General features: G+C 43.3%; 1 long non-coding RNA gene across 1 annotated transcript; it reads right to left on the bottom strand.

Annotated features, from left to right (window-relative positions):
- Positions 1-8725: 8725 nt before the first annotated feature.
- On the bottom strand, positions 8726-13518 carry LOC124238853 (uncharacterized). The gene is made up of 3 exons (XR_006888417.1): positions 13405-13518; positions 13224-13312; positions 8726-9967 (listed from the first exon to the last, which is right to left on the bottom strand). It is a non-coding gene; the product is annotated as an uncharacterized LOC124238853 (long non-coding RNA).
- Between the last annotated feature and the right edge of the window lie 4042 nt (positions 13519-17560).

Genomic DNA, 17560 nt, shown 5'->3' on the forward strand with positions numbered 1-17560 from the left:
GTCTCTGCTTCCTCAGTTTCAACCAGCATCTGTATTTATCTTCCATATGTAACTCTCATTTTAGGCCCTGTGCTAGGTGCGAGGTGTGACAGTGAACCAAAGAGACGTGGTGGTTGTCCTCAGAAACCCGATTCCAGTGGGACCTATAGGCAAGGACACGGAAATGACAATGCTGGATGACAAGCACTCCTGGGGGGGAGGTACAGGGTGCTGTGGGGGGAATTGCAAAAAGGCCTCCCAGGAGAGCTGAGTTCTAAGCTGAAGCTTGAAGGGCGAGTAGGACTTGGCCAGACGAAGAAAGTTCAGAGAGAGGCTTGTGTATCCAACACCAGAACGTGGTTTTGAGGAACGGAAGGAAGTGCAGTCTGACAGGAGCACAGGGCTTGAGCCATGAGGCAGGAAGCGGGAGGAAGGCCCAGCTCTCGCCCAATCTCTTAGGCCATATGAAGGGTTCTAGCCCAAGTCCTTAGAGCCACGCAGAGCCATTGAAGGGTTTTAATTAGGGGACCGACATGATGAGGCTTATGTTTAGAAATATGTCTTTGGTTATAGTGAGGAGAATAGGTTGAAGAGGTAGGAAGCTGCTGCAGATGTCCCAAGACAGATGATGGTGTTGGTGATGCTGCGTCTGAGATGGAAGGGAAGAGAAGCAGATTGGAAAGGTAGATTCACGTGCTAGTAAAAGTTCATGAAATGGGGGGACAGCCCAGAGGTGTAGTGGTTAAGTTGACACACTCTGCTTTGGTGGCCTGGGGCTTGTGGGTTCAGATCCCAGGCGTGGACCTGCACACCGCTCATCAAGCCTTGCTGTGGCGGCATCCCACATACAAAATAGAGGAAGATTGGCACGGATGTTAGCTCAGTGGCAATCTTCCTCACCAAAAAAAAAGTTCATGAAATGGAATTGGACTGAGTTGTTATGGAACGTAGTTCCTCAAGTTCTTGCTCTGCAGATCCTTCTTTCATTCGCGGAAAGAAAGAGCATGAATTGTGCCCGGCCCTGACTTTTCTTGCACAGACATTCCAAGGCCTGCTGTGGCCCCTCTGCTTGTATTTGGTAAAGTTGGAGGCAGTGTTAGGAATGGAGAACCCCCTGGACAGGATGGAGAGACCCAGATTCCGGTCCAGGTCTATCACTGACTGACTCCGTGATCTTGAGTGAGTTGCTTAACCTCCCTAGTCTCCCTTTCCTCATCTGTAAAATGGTGAGAACAACAGTGAAGACCAAATGAAATAATAGTGGTAATAATGACAAATTTTTATGGTGTTTACTGTGTGAAAGGCACTATTCTAATTGCTTTATAAATACCATCTGATTTAATCATTACAACGACCCAATGAAATATGTACTATTTTTAATCTCTACTTTAGAGATGAGAAAACTGAGGCATAGAGAAGTTAGGCAATTTGCCCAAAGTCACGCAGCTAGTAAGTGGCGGAGCCAGGATTTGAAGCCAGGCCATCTGGCTCTAGAGTACATGCTCTTAACTACTATATGATGCTACACGTATGACTTTTCATAAACTGCAAAGAACTCTACATCATACATGAATTTATTTCATCGTTAACTCTCTTACACATCCCACATTTGTTGCTGATATAGTCTTTCCACCATCTCTGTTGTCACATGTCACTGTTGTCTGATTTTCTCTGCATTAAAGCAGATCACAAAGATTTAGAGCCAGAGAAGCCAGGGTTTCCATCCTGGTTTCCCCTTAGATGAGCTCTTTCACTTCTGAACCTCGCTTTCTATTCTGTAAAATGACAACGATAACGTAAGAATGAGAGGGAGTTGTAAAGATTCAATAAAAATGTGAAGCCCCGGGCCCGTGCTAAGTACCAGCTTAATGAAGTTGTTTGAATCATTCTTCTGATTGTGGGAAGCTGGTGGGCTCAGGAGCAAAGACTTGACATTGCAAACTTCAGAAGCCAGGGAAGAAAGGTTTGTCACCCCAAAACGTGTGGAAATATTGACATAAATGCAAACACTTGCCTTTCTTGTAAAAATCTTTGCTTGCATAAGCCCTTGGCCGGTCAGCCCATGCCTAGAATTTTGGCTGAGCTAATTTCTCTTCTCACAGCAGAGGCCTGTGTTAAACAATGTCTCCTTTTGAGTGCAAATCAGTACCACTTATAAATTATATCTAACGGCCAAAGGGAAGGAGTACTTGTGAATTCAATGGATGCTCTTAAATTAAATGGATGCCAACTTCACCAGAGTTAATTAAAAGAATCATCAAACCTCATTGGGTGGCATGTAGCACAAATTAGTAAAACAGTGTGACTAGTAGAATTTTAGTGAAGAAATGCAGCTTTAGGTCCTGTAAGAACACACCATCAAGGGAGTGGGGAAATGAGAGCTCCGCACGCTGCTGTTGGGAGGTCAACTAGTCTGGCAGTTGGGCAGTCTGTGGTATCATCCTAAAAGGCCGACAACCCAGAAATGCCACATCTCATCATCTCTCCTAAGACATATCTTGCACACATGCCCTAGGAGGTATGTCCAAGGGTGTCTAAGGCATAATGGTGTGTAAAGGCAAATAATTAGGAACAATGCAAATATCCGTCAATAGGAAAATGGCTTCTTAAATTATGAAACAGCCACTTATTAAATACTACATAACAGTTTAAAAAGATGAGGTGGAGGGGAAATGAGGTAATCTGGATGAACTCACGTGGACAGCTCTCCTGGACGTGTGGTTGAATGAAAAAATATGTGGCATAGTGATGCATTCCACGTAGCCTTTATGTGAAACAGACCAACAACAACAGAAAATGAAACAGAAGAGCTATAGGGGCTGGCCCGGTGGCATAGTGGTTAAGTTCGCACACTCCACTTTGGTGACCGGGGGTTCATGGGTTTGGATCCCAGGTGTGGACCTACACACTGCTCATCAAGCCATGCTGTGGCAGCATCCCACATAAAATAGAGGAAGATTGGCACAGATGTTAGCTCAATGTCAATCTTCCTCACCAAAAAAAAAGAACTGTATGTTTTCTGGAGGTATATATGTATACTTAAATATGTAGAATATGGTCTGGAAAGATAAATACCAAATTGATAAGAGTGAGGAGAGAAAAAAAGAGTAAAAGTGACCTTATCTTTATATGTACTTTTTTTAATGAGGGCAATGTAATTGTGTATTATGTATAGAATTAAATTAATAAAATGATCTTTACTGGACTAACAAAATCTATTCTTTCCTTCAGATTGAAGCCCTATAGAGTTCTTTTGGGGACCTGCTTTGTCAGCTAATGGTACAGACCCTCTTAATCTCAAGTTCGCATGCCCAGTGCGCAGCGAGCCAGGCGCTGAGACATCGGTGCATGGAGATGGAGGAGGATTTATTCCCATCGGCCAAAACGAGTAGGTGGGAGCCTGGGTTTGCTCAATTCCGCCTCCCCAAGAACAGAAAGCAGGGGGTTTTATGGAGCTGAGGGCCTTGGCAGGAGGGCCTTTGGGGAAACAAAGGGGTCATTCCTGATAAGTCCCTGGGCAATCTGACTTCTGGACTTCAACGGCTGCTGAGGGCTGGCCGGCCATCCGCCATCACCATCGGTGATCGCAATCTCCCCACAGGCATTCTCTTTCTTCTGCAAAACAAGCTCACAGATCCTCCAGACCCCTGAGTCGCCCCTCAGGTTAAACAGGAAAAAGAGCAAATTGGTTTAATACCTACAGTGCCCCTCAGGTACCCGGCTCCACTAGCATGAATTTGTAACAAGCATATTGCTTTGCCCAAGAAGGGGGTATGTCTGGTCTGTAAGAGTTCTTGGCATCTTACTCTCTTGCCTCTTTCCCCGTATCACCCTCAGGTCAGTCTTGTTCTACTGCCAATTTGCTCTTTCTGTGAGGACAGAACTTTATAAGCAAAATTAAATATCAACTCAGCCATGTCCAGACCATCACACTATCACAGATTATGTAGCACTAGAATTTGAATTAATGATATGTCACTTTATTTGATGGGCATACAGGGCATACACAAACATCAAATACTCAAGACAAAGAGCATCGCTTCACCCCACCACTCAGACCCACTCCACAAGTGACCATGGCCAGGATGAGTGCTCTGTGCAGAGCAGAGACTCTGAGAAGGACAAATTCAGGGCAGGGAGTCTCTGGCACCAAGGCCAGGTCTTTAATTTCATCATTTGTACCTAACGTTGCAAAAATGCAACACCATTTGATTGTCTTCTGTGGCAGTCCCATACTAGGCCACAGGGAAGAATGTTATTCAACAAAAGTCTTTCTTTTCTCTCTCTCAGTCATTCTTTGTTTCTGCATGTTTTGTGGGTGTTGCGTGCGTGTGTGTTTGCACATGTGCAGGCACACCAGTGGAGTTTTGTCACTCCTTTGGCTCTTTCCATTGTGGCTCTTGCTCTTAGTGGTGGTTGGTCCCACTGCATGCCTCTGTCTGTCCCATTTTCCCTCTCGGACTTCATCCTCTTTCTCTTTCCAGTGCCCCTTTTGTCTTGCCCACTCAGCATATGAGGGACCAGAAAGAAAGGAGTTTGGGAGTGGTCAGATTGAATTAAGTCCAAATCCCATTTCTGCTGTTTACAACCTGTGCGACCAGTGGTATTTCCCAGAATCTTTCCAAGCTCTAGTTTCCTCATCTGGAAAATGAGAGCAGTCATGGCCTCTTCCCAGAGTTGTTCTGAGGTATTAAAATCATAATTCTAACAAAGTACCTGATCCAATAAATATTAGTTTCCTTCCTCCTCTCTCCTTTATTTCTCTTTTTTTTCTGCCTCGCCATTGCCCATTCTCTCCTCTTTCCCTTAAGTGGCTATAAAATCAAAATCTATTACATATACTAAATTATTTATATATGCAAAATGAATTGTTTAATATCCTCAATTGTTTCTTTTCCAGCAACGAAATAGAACATTTTACACTGCTCCCGAGGGGAACAAAAGACATCGGTTTTGTTTTCATGTGACTCTCACTTCGTTTCTGCATTTCCTCAATGGCCTTGGATGGGGGAAAAGGTCGTGAGCTGTGGGAATGGGGGCTCCTATCCCTGGGCTCGATTCTGGATGCGCATCCTCATTCAATGACTTTGCTAGTCCTCGAGCTGCTGGATCTATCTTCACAGCTCCCTAACAATTTCTCTGTCTGATGTGTCTGTGCCAGAGATCCTCATCGCCCACAGGGTCTGTCATTATAGTCATCCTGCACGAGTCGCCTGCAGTTGCACCAGTGACACCTGGACCAGGAGCCCACCCTATGGCCCAGATTAACTAAAGCTCAGGGACGGGCAGAGGAGCCGTGTGCTGTAGGGCTCAGCAGGGGGCAGCAGAAACACGGCTTTCTCTCGCCTCTCAAAAGACACGCATCGAAATTTTTCTATGAAAAACATAAAAATGTTCATGGGAGAAAATTTTAAAAGACTTTAAAGAATAAAAAAGAAAAGAATCATCCACAATCTCCCTCTCAGAAATAGTGATTGTTGCCATTTTGGGGTATTAGGCTGAATCATATGAGATTGCTGATAATCGACCATTTTTAACCAACAAAAATGACAATTTCTTGTGGCTTAACCTAACATTTCCTCTCATCTTTTCTCTGTGATGAATATAAATGCATGTTTAAGTACAAAATCAAGATGGGGTTATATGTGCATATGTGTATCTTTAAAGCCCGCCTTTTTAAATGAAATATTAATGATATGTGTAGAGTTTAATGCAGTGTACGCCAGCAGATCTAACGCTGCTCCCTTGAGAAATAAAATATCATATATACAACTGAAGCCCCACACACGCCCTTCCCCAACAATCACCGCCTCCTCATCTCCTGGGGGTAACCATTCTCATAAATTTGGCGTTTATCATACACAGATTTGTATCACCGACAATATGCAGGATTGTTTAGCATTTTTAGCTTGATATAAATGACACCAAAGTGGATATGTCATTCTGTGACTTTTATTGCTTACTAAACATTATATTTTTAAAAATTTATCCATATTGATACATGTAGCTTGTGTTCATATGCTTTCATTTTTTTTTTGCTCTCTACCTCTCTCCACTGTTCTGGGCTCCTCCGGGCTGAGACTCTGTCTTAGCTCTGTGTGGCTTGACAGCCCCATAAATGGGTGTTGAGTGGAACAGACAAATGCAGGAGGTGAAAGAGTGAAAAACATTGTGCTAGCAAGTCAAGCCCAGACTCCTTGGTGGTACCCAAGGCGGAGATCACTGATGACAAGAAGGCTCTTGTGTCTGGGAGAGGCAGACATAGAAGCTGAACATTGCGCTATGATGTCACCTCTCTGGTGACAGACTCAGGGTGCTAGAATGTCCCATCCAGAACTGCAGGGGACGGGTGGAAGCATCAGGAAAAGCTGCCAGTGGGTCCTGAGCCCATTCCTGAAAGAGGGGAGGTCCCTTTCACCATGGCAACCAAAAGCTCCCATTTTCAGGTAAATGCACGGACACGTTCTCAGGATTCTCTGGTTACCTTATCTCCAAGTTTTTCGGACAATTAAAATTTATGATTGGTAGGAAACGGCATCACTGGAGCCTTAAAACACAGACAACCAAAAAAAATTCCTTTAGTAGTCAAAATCTTCCTAACCATGATGAGTTTAAAGTTTACCTATAAACTGAACTGTAAAACACAGGGATAACAATAAACCGCAGAAGCAATGAGGCACCGTGGCAAGAGTTCAGAGGCTCTGGAATCAGACAGAGCGGATTAAGAATCCTGACTTCCACTGCCTGAATGTGTGACCCCAGGAGAGTTAGCTAACCTCATTCAATTTCTGTCTCTTTGCCGGCAGAATAGAGATACTAATACCCACTTTGCAAGTTGACGGGTATAAACTGCTTGGTCTATGGTGCGCATCCTACAAAGGGGAGCAACTTTTATTAGCAGGCTGGGTTGGCACAGAACTGCCTTTGACAACTGATGCTGGACACGGCCGTTAAGAGAGAATGAAAACTGCTCACAGATCTGAAAACCCAGAATCTCAGTGTCACTGCTGCTGCAAGCCGCTGGTCCTGGATGGCAGCCGGGAACCATTGTTCTCAGCCGTCTTCAAGAACATGTCTGTCCCTTGAAAAAGCTACATCTTTGACATCCCAGGAAGCTGCCTTTGGTTCCGTGTCCATTTCTCTTCTCGGAGAAGATGGAGGGAATAAAAGGATATGTATCAGCAAAGTTCAGGAGAGACCCTGATCTAGAGAGAGGATCTCTCAAAAAAAGTCGAATGTTCCCAAGTCCACCTGAGTCCCCTGTGAAATCTCTAGACGCAAAATCACAAACTCAAAAGCATCCTGAAAAAGGAGAATCTGGTGGTTCCACCATAGCTATTCCTCCCCAGGCAAACATCTCTTTTTTTTTTTCAGTTAGAAGAAAAAGGACTTGAAGTCAGAATGACTCCCTTAAAGTAAATCTACTCAAAGAAATAAACATTTAACTTTATTTTAATTAAACTTTATTTTAATTTGCACAGCTAGACCTGCTGGGATTTCTCCATTTTGCTGGTGGAAAATAAGTCACACTTTAAAAATGTGCATGCCAGTTGACCCAACTGTAAGCTCAAAAATAATCATTATGGCATTTGTTATCATGGGAAAAGTGGTACACAACCCAAATGTCCACCGATCAGGGGTTTTGCAAATAAACTAGGATGTTGTCATACCACAGAATGATATGTAGCCATTCCAAATAGCCTCATGGAGGGCCATGCATCAAATGAAATGGATTGGGGGGCCAGCCCGGTGGCGCAGTGGTTAAGTGTGGACGTTCCACTTCTCAGTGGCCTAGGGTTCGCCAGTTCGGATCCTGGGTGCGGACATGCCACCACTTGGCAAGCCATGTTGTGGTAGGTGTCCCACATATAAAGCAGGGGAGGATGGGCACGGATGTTGGCTCAGGGCCAGTCTTCCTCAGCAAAAAGAGGAGGATTGGCAGCAGATGTTAGCTCAGGGCTGATCTTCCTCAAAAAACAAACAAACAAACAAACAAAGAAATGGATTGGAATAATGTATACAGTGTGTTATTAGGTGAAAAAAGCAGTTTGTAAAGAGGTAGGGGTGCCATTTCTGTATAAAAAGACACACACATACATGCACAGAAAGAATGAAAGAACATGTCAAAATGCTAAGTTGATCACAGCCGGGCCCTTGAAAAATGGAGGTGATTTTTATTTTCTTTTGTTTGCATTGTTGCACGTTTGTATTTTTGTAGTTTTCAGACACTGAAATTTTACTACAATGGTAATAAGAAAATGTCCCCAAAAAGATGTGAACAGCCCTGGAACACCTGGACCTATTTCCTAAAGCTCCCTGAGCGCCAGAACTCACAATGCCGGGACTGGAGCAGCCTCTTATGGGGAAAGGTCAAATACTTCATTCCTCCAGCAGCTGACTCTCATTTTGATCATGCCAGGCATGCCACTTGTGACGTTATCTGAGCATATTCATCAGTATCAGAAATGGGGTAGCTGCCATACCTATTGGTTTGACTTGCCCAAAAAGAAAATTGAAGAGTAAGAATTCAGATTTTTGAGAAAAACATTGAGCACCTCTCCTTAGGGACGCTCATGCTTACAGCTGTAACATTGGCATTGCTGTGGCATCAGGAATTTGGGATGAGCTGACCATCACATGGATGGCTGAGTCATCTTATTTATAGGCTAAAGACAGCCGCCAGCCCTTTCCTATGACCCTAGAACCTGACCTTGGCCCCCTCCAAGTGGGACAGAAAGGACAAACCCACCTTGTCCCGCTGTGAGTCCATTCTCTGCTCTTTATTCTCCTGTTTATGCAGTTCAGGAGGTTTGCAGTCATAAAGTGGCAGCCAGGCTGGTCTCCTTACTGACTGATGGTCATTTACAAAGCCAGTGGCAGCAATGCGCTTGGTACAGGTCAAGTGAAGATGTAAAAGTGTCAAAAGACGTAACGTGACAACCTCTTCCCCAACTCACAATTCAATACTCCCTCCAACTCTAACATCACCACCTACAGGAAGCCTTCCAGGGTTTCACAAGCTACCCTTAGACCATAGACTATCATCCCTCTATCCTCAGATCAGGCATTTGAGAAAGTCTATGAATGAATGAATGAACAAATGGGTAACTAATATGTGAGTGAATGAATATGAGAATGAATAAATGAATGTATCTGCTCCCACAGCACTTTGTAAATATGCCTACTCATTCATTTCACAAAAATTTATTGAGGATTTACTATGTACCCGGCTCTGCAGTGTGCACTAGGATACAAAGTGAGCAAGACTGACCAGCTCCCTGCTTTCAGAGAGTTTATGTTCTAGTCAGGGAGATAGCAGATCCACAAGGAAACAAACATGCGCCTGATTTCAGACGGCGATGGCTCTATGAAGAAAATACACAAGGTTACATGAAATGGAGCACCTGGAGTGCGGGGTGGCTAGAAGACAAGGGGAGCAGAGAAGGCCCCGCTGAAAAGGTGGCAATTGAGCTCTGACTTTGAAGGACTGTGAAAGCACTGCTTTCAAGTGCTTATTTAGCTTGTTTCAAGTGCTATATTCTTGAAAATGAAATGTCAAGGACGTGTCTGACATCGTCTTTTTCTTGACAGTGGAAGGTATAGCGCCTTACTCGTCGCTGTGAGCTAGCTGGATGCAGTGGCAAGCACGTGGGATTTGCAGCTGGACTACCTGGGTTCAAATCCTGCCTCCACTACTTACCAGCTACAGACCTTGGGTGAGTTACTTCAGCACTGGAGCCTCAGTTTCCCCATCCAAAAATGGGGATGATGATGATGATACTTTTACAAAAGAGATGGCTATTGGCCCACCAAAAATCATGTTTCCTCTTCCACAGTGTGAAGTTGTTGTTAAAAGACAGCTGCTCAAACATGCATTCCTTTTTCCAGCGCCTCCTATGCCCAGATGTAGCCAAAGATGAATTTTTGCCACTGAGATGTGAACAGAAGTCTTGTGCGTCCCTTCCAGGCCTGGAACAACCTCATTGGACTGTTGAGTTTGAGAAAAAAAAAACTTTGATCGTATTAAACCTCTGAAATTTTAGGGTCTATGTGTTATAGCATCTAGCATCATTATGCTAACCCTACAACCTTAAAGTCTTGTGGAAAATGAATTAGTGTGTCGCGCAGTGCCTGCTCAAGGTGACTGAGCCTAACTGGGCACAGGGCTTTGAGGCTTTCAAATCAACTTCACAACATTTTGACCCCCGTCCCTTCTCATCTTTTCAGAAGGGGTTGGTTTTTTTTTTACCATACTTGATATTTATTTCTGCGAAGGTTAGTTTCTATAGGAAGGGAAATATTAGGCATCTAGGACATTGCAGACTTGTGTTACCAAAAAAAAAATGTCTAATTGCCTGGGGATAGAGGGGGAGAGAATCTTGCTCAACACAGTAGTCTCTCCTCCTGGAGCTCAGAGTTTGCAGCGGGGTTTGAAAATCAGGAGCTTCCCCCAGGATATAAAACCTTTTTCCTCTCTCTCCCTACTCTTCCTCCAGGCGAGTTCTTCTGTCATGAGGTCCCTACAAGGCTTTTAGTTCCCAAGCATCTGAGAAAGAAGAAGAGAACCATACACCTCATGTTTTCATCCACTTTAAAATGAGATGTTGCATACAAAGCTCCTAGCACAGCAAATGGCACATAGTAGGAATCTGACAATGGGGCCTGGCCTCCCTTTAGCTCATTTAACTCCTGCTAGCTCACTGTCAACTATGACGTGATTGATAGCTTGTCTTAGCCTTTACTAAAAATCACCCAACTGGTATTATTTTTCCTAACTGGACAAATAAGAAAACAGAGGCTCGGGGAGGTCAAATATGTATCACTATTGTGTTGATAGAATCTGGTACGTATTTTATCTGATTTAATTCTCACAACCATCTATGGAATGCATGGGACTGGTCTTATTGTACACATCTTCCAGACAAGAAAACTGTGGCTCAACGAATTTAGACAACTTTCCTTCTTCAACAAACATTTTTTTAGTACTTTTCTGTGTGCCAGGCTCTGTGTTGGGCGGCTGGGAATCAACAAGAAGCGATACAGACACATTCCTTGCTCTCATGGAACTCACAGTCTGGTGTGAGACACAGCCAGATAAAGAGGTAATTTCAGGTATAATAAGTTAAAAAATCTGAGCAAGCCCAGGATGCTATGAGTAAGCAAAGAAGAGGGGCCACCTAACCCAGAATTGGGGACAGAAGGAGGGGACATGAAGTATTTTAATTTACATTAGTTACAAAACAAGATGTGACTTGTGGATAGGATTTACACACTGGGCGTTGTGGAAGAATGTTCCAGAAACAGGGACCTTACTGGGGCAGCTTCCCCGTGAGATGTCCAGGGTGGATTTCTTTCTCTTTATTCTGTGGATTTTCTATTTAGTCTGGGAATTGTTGGGCTTCTTGTGTCTGTGAAGAGAAGTATCCTCATTTCTGGAAATTTTTCTTCAAATATAACCTGTGCTCCATTCTGTGTTTCTTTCTGGGACTCTAATTAGCCCTAAAATAGACATTCGACGTCACTTACCTCTCTTACATAGTTCACATCTTTTTGACTCCCCATGTTTTTTTCTGGAGATTTTCTGTCTTATAATTCACTGCTGTTCTTTCTTTAGCTGTGTCTAATCTGATGTTAAAATCATTCGCTGCATTCTTAGTTTTCTTTTTTGTATTTTTCAGCTCTAGAATTTCTATTTGATTCTTTCTCAATTTGTTACATCACTTGTTATCACTTCCTGTTTCCTGACAAAATTTTCTGGCTTAGCTTGTATCTCCTCAAACCTCATGGGTGTAGTTGTTTTATTGTTGTTTTCTGATCATTCGAACAACGGTAGTCCCTATGGGTCTGTTTCTGTTGTCTGTTGTTTCTGTTGACTCTTGATCATGGTGTTTTACCTTTTAGTGTGCCTAGTTATCTTTAATTACTTCTTGGATATTGTATTTTTTTAAACATAATCGTTCAAATACTTTGTCACCTAAGATGATGTTATGTTCTTCCAAAGGGGATTTTCACTAGCATCTATCAAACAACTCAGGGTATTAACTGTCTAGGACAATTTTATCAAATTCAAAAGATTGAGGTTTTCTGGGCCACCTTGATGACTCGAAGCCTGCCTACAGTCTGAGCTACAGCTGGTTTACTTCCATTTCATCCTTTCTCCAAGGGCACGGTTCTTTTGAGTCTCGGCTAAAAATGGAAATGGTTTACCAGGATCCCTATGCTTGATGGAATTCAAAACTCTACTGTAGTTCCCCCAGCTCTGAGAGACTGCCAAAAGTACAGCTCAATCTTTCAGCTGCCTATTCAATATTAACAAATGTTCCTGAGCAAAAGCGGTCCTGAGTGTAGGGCTCATCTCTCTGGGATCCTATCTGTTCCCAGATCTTAGCCAGTACTCCTCACTTTCTTGTTAGCTCTTTGATACTTTTAAGATGTTTTTGCATTTTATAAAGTTCATTTAAGTATCTTCAGCTTTCAGTCACTACTGAATACAGAAACTTAACAACAGTATGCTCCCAGAGATCACAGAGCCTCTGAATACGACAGGCAGGATTGGAATGATGTAGATCTATTTACAATCCCAGATTCTTTCTTCTCCATTGCACTGCTTGGTCCAGATGATGATGATATAGATAGACAGATGATAGGTAGGTAGGTAGGTAGATAGACACATAGACAGACAGATAGATAAAAGCTAACTCTTATCAAGCCCCTACTCTGTCAGGCACTCTGTTTTAAAAGCTTTAGGGGCTGGCCTTGTGGCACAGTGGTTAAGTGTGCATGTTCCGCTTCAGTGGCCCAGGGTTCACCGGTTCGGATCCCGGGAGCAGACATGGCAACACTTGGCACATCATGCTGTGGTAGCCATCCCACATATGAACTAGAGGAAGATGGGCACGATGTTAGCTCAGGGCCAGTCTTCCTCAGCAAAAAGAGGAGGATTGGCAGCAGATGTTAGCTCAGGGCTAATCTTCCTCAAAAAAAAAAAAAGCTTTAGGTTTTTTAACTCATTCAGTCTTCACAACAATCTTATGAGTTAGGTGCTATCACTATTCCCATTTTAAAGATAGGACACTGAGTGAGGCACAGAGAGATTAAGTAAACTAGCCCAAAGTCACCAGCCAGCAAAAGTTGAACTGGGTGGGGTTCAAACCTGACAGTCCAACTCCAGATCCTGTGCTCAAATCACAAAGTTTTAAACAAAAATTTCCTCTTGCCACGGGTCTGAGAATCATGTATGCTACCTCGTGGATTCAGGCGCAAATATCGATCCCAGGACCACTCGTTCTCCAAGACTGAGCTTCACGCTATTTCTACCTTCGCCAGCCTGAGTCTAGACAGAACAAAGTGATCAGTTCTAGGTATCGGGAAGGGTTGCTTTGAAAACAGACCTTCAGTTCTGTAAACTGCAACCATCCTCCTCACCTCCATCAGATGTCACTCTCCAAGGAAGACCAGAAGTAGTTTACAGGCTAATGAGCGCTCCCGCCAGCCTCGTAAGTGGAGAGCCAAGGGTGGGGCAGTGAAGGGGGAAATGTTTTTATTGTCCCCATTTCACAAAGGCAGGTTCCTGCTTCGGTTCCAAACCAAAGCAGCTGAGTCACCCGCAGAGATCACCTGGTTTGTTCCGCTTCCCTGAATTCTCTCCTGCACTGCGGGACTTTACCCCACGGAGAAAGCCAAGTCTCTTCTGAGAAATATGCAAAGTAGACGCTGGGCCTCCAGAGAGAGGGCGATAGGAGATAGGTGCGTGCCAGGTCCGTGAGTCTCTCGAAGGATCGGCTGATCCCATATCTCGAATTTTCAGGACATTAATAACCATCCAAGTTACTATTAACTGAGCATTCACCACTGTGCTGAAGCACTTTCATGTATTATTTTGTTTAATCTTCGCACAACCCTCAATTGAAGATTCTATCATTGTCCCCACTTTCAGATTAGGAAACTGAGCCAGGGAGGTTATGACGCCTGCTGTGCCCACCGAGTTAGGAAGCAGCAGGTCTATGGTTTGACACTCTGAAGTCGGTGGTCCTCTGCTGCCTTTTCTTCTCCGCCTACAGACGTGTTTCTAGATACCGAGAGCCAGAGCGGGGACAGAGGGCTTCCCTGGGGTCCAGGGTCACTCAGAGTCGTGGCCAAGGAAGCTGAACCCCAGAGCAAAGGACACCAGGAAGAGGAGAGGGTTCCTCTGAAAACAGCAGGGTGGGTGCAGACTGACGTGCTTGTCGACACAGCAATCTGGACACACCTGGAAATACCTGCTCCACCGCCTGGAAGGCCTGATGAGGCAGGTGCCACTGGGTCATACTCTTTCCGTTGTTCTTCTCTTCGCATCTCTGCAGAGTTGTACAAAGATCAAGCCCCATCAAGGGGATTCCCAAGGATCCTTATCCCCATCTTATCTTAGGATAAACCTTGGAGAACGTTTTGGCACTGAGGATCACCCACTGGAATGGCCTCTGCCTGGGCAAGGAAAGTGCTGCCTCAAGTGCATGGGTTGAATGGCTTCAGAAGAGTGTCTCTGCCCCCAGATAGATCTCCTATCGTGACATGTCACACCGGCTGAAATTTCACCGTAAGAGCTGTCCTTTTGGGTAAAAAAGAAATGAAACCTCTTTCAAAATGTAATCATTCCAAGAAGGGGTTCTGAATTTTTGTCCATCTTAATTTTGTTTCATACAAAGATTTTTTTCCCCAGACTTTTGGAACTTTCTACGATTTGTCTGCTGAGAGTCTCACCCGTAAAAGGCCCCCAATTAATATAGTATCTATTTACTATCTAATGAATGCTCAAAAATGACTAAGCAAATAAACAAGTAGCAGCCTAAAATTAGAGAGAAAGCTTAAAGAAAGCCATGCTTCAGCAAACTTCTCTCCCTTTTTCAACTGAGTTGTACATATAACATAATTGCGTTAACTTGTTTTTTAAGGGGAGTATAAATAAGTTTTGTGATGCTCCACAAAGAGCACTGTGACTAAAGTTGCTTTTGCACCTGAACAATTTTTTAAACCACTGAATTCAGGTGATTGGCCCTGCTAGCATTCATTCACACTTTAGAATAAACTACTTTGTGAAGCTGTCTTTCTTCAAACACCTTTCTGGGTGTCTCAGCATTAGCAAGAAAACATGTTGAAAGAGCTCAGCACAGAGTCTGGCACAGTAAGCACAGAATATATTGCAACTGCTATTATTGGTGTTTGGAGACTCGAACTTAGAGACTCTTAATATTTGGTCTAGAATATTTTAATACCACCCAATTCTGTCTCTTTAAGAGCAGGAACACTGATGGAGAGATAGTAAATACCTCCATGCGGCCTGAGGGCACAGAGCACACAGCAAGCCAGCAAGAGGAACAGCACCAACCGGACACTTCTCCCTTGTCATAAGCTCACCAAGAGCACATACAATTAGGTGAACGTGGAAGTGGAGTGGCAGGGAAAGAAAGGAAAAGAGAGAAGAAAGAGGATGGGAGAGGAGAGAAGCCGCAGGTTGGTGCTCCATCTCTAAAATTGATGGGCAGTGCTAGATGATTTTTAATGCCCCTTTCTAGTGCTCTATGATGGAAGAGTAGTAAAGAGAAAAGAAAGAGGGTATGTGATGGTGAGGAGTGGTCCGAAAGCCTAAAAGAAGATGCTGAGCCCATGAGGGCTATGTTGCTCATCACATGCATTGTATCTAATCTACAGATCATGTAACACAAAGAGCAAGAGGGAGAATGGCACCAGTAGAGATATCATCCTGTCATGTCAGCCTGGATTTCCCACTGTGGCCTCATCTGTTCTGAATCTACACCAAGCATCCAATACGGGGCCACAAATACTTGTTGGTTCAAACACAATTATGCTTTCATTTTAGGAAATATAGGGAAAAAACACCAAAGAGTATAAAGAAAAAAATAACCATCATTCATGACCCCATCACCAAGAAATAGTAACAGGAAATGGTAACTAACATTTACTGAGCGATTATCATGTGCTAATCACTTTACATCCTTTGTCTCTTTTAGTCATTTACTTAACCACTGTCAGTATTTCAGATTTCCTTACAGGTTTTTTTCTATACATGATACATAATATTTCCAATAGTTGTGCTAAGCCCTTTACATATGTTTTCTTATTATCCTTCCTCTCACTGTTATTTCTTATAATCCTCACAGCAAATTTAGGAGGTATCTGGTTTTTTCTCCCATCTTACAGATGAAATCACTGAGGCTCAGGAGGTAAGTTGCCTAAAGTCATAGAGCTAATAAATAACGGAGCTGGGATTTGAACCAACATTGGACTGGCAATAATGCCCATGGTTTCATCTATCACCTGCTCTCTCTGTTTCCCAGGTGTTCTTCACTATGGGATGTGCTTGAGGAACGACGGGCTGTCTCTTCCCAGGGGGTCCTAAAGACAGACCTTCAACACAGTACAAGGGTTAAACACGTGTAAGGTGTGGTTATTGCTGTAAATGGCCAAAGAGACCCTTGATTCGTACCACCCTTTTGCCAAGGAGATAGCTTTCTGTTATCCAGTGACCCAACTGGAAAGGCGTGGACAGTGTCAGGGTCCATCCAGGGCTGCCACTGTGGGAGGCACAGACTGAGTTACTGAGAACTCTAATCTAACAAATATCACTTTTATGACCACCTGGCTATTTGAGCCAGGTAGAGGAGGGAATTTACCCACGTCTGGAGTCTAGGATTGTCAGACAAAATCCAAGATGTCCAGTTAAATTAGAATTTAGCCATTTATGTAACCACTGTCAACATTATAGGTATATGTCTAAGTATGGAGACATGCTTGCACTAAAATGCTATCTGTTCTTTATCTGAAACTGAAACTTAACTGGGCATATTTGGCACATATCTACACTAAAAAAATTACTCATTGTTTACCTGAAATTCAGATTTAACTGGGTGTCCTGTATTTTCCTTTGCTAAATATGGCAACCCTAATAAAAGGCCTCCCTTTGGTTCTTTTTTTCCCTCCCCTTCGTCCTCGATTTCCACCCAAATCGACTGTACTTAATGTGTCCATCTAATTTACCTCCCATGTGTTTATTTTTACATGTACTTAAATTTGAAACTGTATCATATTGATTTTTTTAATTCACAAAAATGGAATGTACTATAAATCTCATTCTGTTCCTACTTTTCTCCTCAACATGTTCTTCTTGAGATCTGTCCATGTTGCTATATATACGTCTGAATCATGAGTTCTGGATTCTATATAATAACTTGTTGAATGCATAGACCACGTTTTGCCCACCAGTTCCCCAGTGGTAGACATGTAGGTAGCTTTCAACTCCTGGTTCCACAAACAATTCAGGGTCAAACTATGTGCACATGTTATGGGAGTCAAGTCAATCTTGTTGTGTTTATTTGTGTTTCTCTGGTTATCTTACAGATGTGTGTGAGGCTTATTAGGAGTAGGATAGCTTGTTCATAGAATATACACATGTATGATATTCAAAATATTTAACAGTCATTAAGACACAGGCACTGACCACACAGTACAGACACTGCCCGTGCGCCATGTTGGTATGCACAAACTGGATGTCTGCCTTACACGTGCACAGATATAGTTTCATTAG

Source organism: Equus quagga, chromosome 5, assembly GCF_021613505.1.
Source record: "Equus quagga isolate Etosha38 chromosome 5, UCLA_HA_Equagga_1.0, whole genome shotgun sequence".
In the NCBI taxonomy this organism is placed as follows: Eukaryota; Metazoa; Chordata; class Mammalia; order Perissodactyla; family Equidae; genus Equus; species Equus quagga.